The sequence below is a fragment of the Pan paniscus genome, chromosome 8, assembly GCF_029289425.2.
Source record: "Pan paniscus chromosome 8, NHGRI_mPanPan1-v2.0_pri, whole genome shotgun sequence".
Taxonomy (NCBI): Eukaryota; Metazoa; Chordata; class Mammalia; order Primates; family Hominidae; genus Pan; species Pan paniscus.
Window position 1 is genome coordinate 42,967,330 of NC_073257.2, and position 3,303 is coordinate 42,970,632.

Below are 3,303 nucleotides of genomic sequence, written 5' to 3' on the forward strand. Positions count from 1 at the left end.
TAGACACCCAATAGTGGGATTGCTGGATCAAATGGCGGTTCCACTTTTAGTTCTTTAAGGAACCTCCATACAGTTTTCCATAGCGGTTGTACTAATTTACATTCCCACCAGCAGTGTAAAAGTGTTCCCTTTTCACCACATCCATACCAACATCAACTGTTTTTTGACTTTTTAATTATGGCCATTCCTGCAGGAGTAAGGTGGTATCTCAGTATGGTTTTCACTTGCATTTCCCTAATAATTAGTGATGTTGTGTGTTTTTTCATATGCTTGTTGGCCATTTGTACACCTTCTTTTGAGAATTTTCTATTCATGTCCTCTTGCCTCTTTTTGATAGGATTATTTGTTTTTCCTTGCTGATTTGTTTTAGCTCCTTGTAGATTCTGGATACTAGTCTTTTGTTGGGTGAATAGTTTGTGAATATTTTCTCCCACTCTGTGGGTTGTCTGCTGATTATTTCTTTTGCTGTGCAGAAGATTTTTAATTTAATTAAGTCCCATTTATTTATTTTTATTTTTCTTGCATTTGCTTTTGGGGTTTTAGTCATGAGTTTTTTGCATAAGCCGATGTCCAGAAAAGTTTTTCCAATGTTATCTTCTAGAATGTTTATGGTTTCAGGTCTTAGATTTAAGTCTTTGATCTATCTTGAGTTGGTTTTTGTATAAGGTGAGAGATGGAGATCCAGTTTCATTCTCCTACATGTGGCTCACCTGTTTTCCCAGCACCATTTATTAAATAGGGTCCCCTAGGTTTTTGTATGCTTTGTTGAAGATCAGTTTGCTGTATGCATTTGGGTTTATTTCTGAGTTCTCTATTCTGTTCCTTTGGTCTATGTGGCTATTTTTATACCAGTAGTACCATGCCATTTTGGTAAATATAGCCTTGTAATATAATTTGAAGTCAGGTAATGTGATGCCTCCACATACGTTTTTTGCTTAGCATTGCTTTGGGTATGTAGGCTCTTTTTTGGTTCCATATGAATTTCAGCGGTTTTTTTTTTCTAGTTTTGTGAAGAATGATGATGATATTTTGATGGGAATTGCATTGAATCTGTAGATTGCTTTGGGCAGCACGGTCATTTTCACAATATTGATTCTTCCCATCCATGAGCATGGAATGTGTTTCCGTTTGTGAAATCTATGATTTCTTTTAGCAGTGTTTTGCAGTTTTCCTTGTAGAGATCTTTCACCTCCTTGGTTAAGTGTATTCCTAAGTATTTTATTTTATTTTATTTTATTTTATTTTATTTTTTCAGCTGCTGTAAAGGAGATTGAATTCTTGATTTGATCCTCAACTTGACTGGTGGTGTAAAGCAATCCTACTAATTTTGAATCCTGAGACCGAATTCATTTATCAGATCTAGGAGCTTTGGATGAGTCTGTAGGGTTTTCTAGGTATGCAATCATATCATCAGCAAACAGTGACAGTTTGATTTCCTGTTTTCTAATTTCGATGGCTTTTATTTCTTTCTCTTGTCTGATTGCTCTGGCTAGGACTTCCGGTACTATGTTGAATAGAACAGAATAGAAGTGGTGAAAATGGGCATCCTTGTCTTTTTCCAGTTCTCAGAGGGAATGCTTTCAACTTTTCCCCATTTCGTATGATGTTGGCTGTGGGTTTGTCATATATGGCTTTTATTACTTTGAGAACTCATTTTTTAATGCAAAAGATTTGACCAAACACCTCAATAAAAAAGATGTAAATATGGCCAGTAAGCACGTGAAAAGATGGCAAACATCATTAGCTACCAGGGAAATGCAGATTAACACCAATATCAGACCCCATTACATGCTCATTTGTAATAAAGTATCTGACTCCGATTTTGATTTTGGTAGCTAATAGCTTTGACGCTCACCTCTCCTTCTCCTGCCAAACAACTGGGAAAGCTGATAAGAAAACTGGTGTTCCCTTCTTTAATGCCAGTGGGAAGTTTAAACCACACAACCCTGACCTATGTTTAAGAATCTTCACTTCTTCACCCGCCTCTTAATCACCATTGAATCCCCAAGCCAGTCTCCTTCCCTTGCTCTCTCAAGCCATTCCCTTGCTCTGTCAAGCCATTTTCTTTGTTGTTGTTGTTTTTGAGATGGGGTCTCACTCTGTCACCCAAGCTGGAGTCCAGTGGCACAATAGCAGCTCACTGCAGTCTCGACCTCCCTGGCTCAAGTGATCCTCCTGCCTCAGCCTCTTGAGTAGCTGGGACCACAGGCACATGCCACCATGCCTGGCTAATTTTTTAAAATTATTATTTGTAGGCCAGGTGCAGAGGCTCACGCCTGTAATCCCAACACTTTGGGAGGCTGAGGCAGGAGGATCATTTCAGCTCAGGAGTTTAAAACCAGCCTGGGCAATATAACAAACCCCATCTCTATTAAAATTCAGAAAAATTAGCCAGGCATGGTGGTGTGTGCCTGTAGTCCCAGCTACTTAGGGGTACTTGGGGGGCTGAGGCAGAAGGATTGCTTAAGCCAAGGAATTCGAGGCTGCAGAAAGCCCTGATCATGCCACTGCACTCCAGCCTGGGCGACAGAACAAGACCCTGTCTCAAAAAAATAAATAAATAAATTATTTTTTGTGGAGACAGGGTCTCACTCTGTTGCCGAAGGTGGTCTTGAACTCCTGGGCCCAAGTAATCTGCTTGCCTTGGCCTCCCAAAGTGCTTGGATTACAGGCCTGAGCCATTGCACCCGGCCTCTCAAGACTTTTTTTTTCTTTTTTTTTAAATATGGAATGCTTCACGAATTTGCCTGTCATCTTGTGCAGGTCTATACTAATCTTCTCTCTATCACTCCAATTTTAGTACATGTGCTGCTGAAGCGAACACTCAAACCATTTTCAAACCAGCTGGGAAGCCTTCCCTGATCTTCTCAGAGACTCATTACGTAACAAGTCCTTTCACATCTTTTGGGGTGTGTATGTGTGTGTGCGTGGCATTATCAATATTGGGAATCTGAACCAAATTCTGGGTGAAGGTCCATCCTTCTTATAAAGAGTGACTATAACATCATTAAATGGCTAAAATTTAAAAGCCTGATGATATTAAATGTTGGTGAAGGTAAGGAGGAAGTAGAACTATTAATATATATATCATGAGAAAGTGAAATTTAAACCCACTTTGGAGAACAATTTGACAACTTTTTGAAAAGCCAAATATATATATACTATGTGATGCATTACTTCCACTCCTAGGCATTTGCCCAAGAAAACGGAAGCATATGTTCATATAAAGACTTGTATATGATCGGTCACAGCAGCTTTACTTATAACAGCCCCTAAACTGGAAACAACCCAAATGATTAATAA

At 39.1% G+C, this 3,303-nt stretch overlaps 1 non-coding gene across 1 annotated transcript; it reads right to left on the minus strand.

The window, feature by feature from the left end:
- Positions 1-2,719: 2,719 nt before the first annotated feature.
- Positions 2,720-2,824, minus strand: LOC112441048 (U6 spliceosomal RNA). The gene has a single exon (XR_003029030.2). It is a non-coding gene; the product is annotated as a U6 spliceosomal RNA (small nuclear RNA).
- Positions 2,825-3,303: the final 479 nt, after the last annotated feature.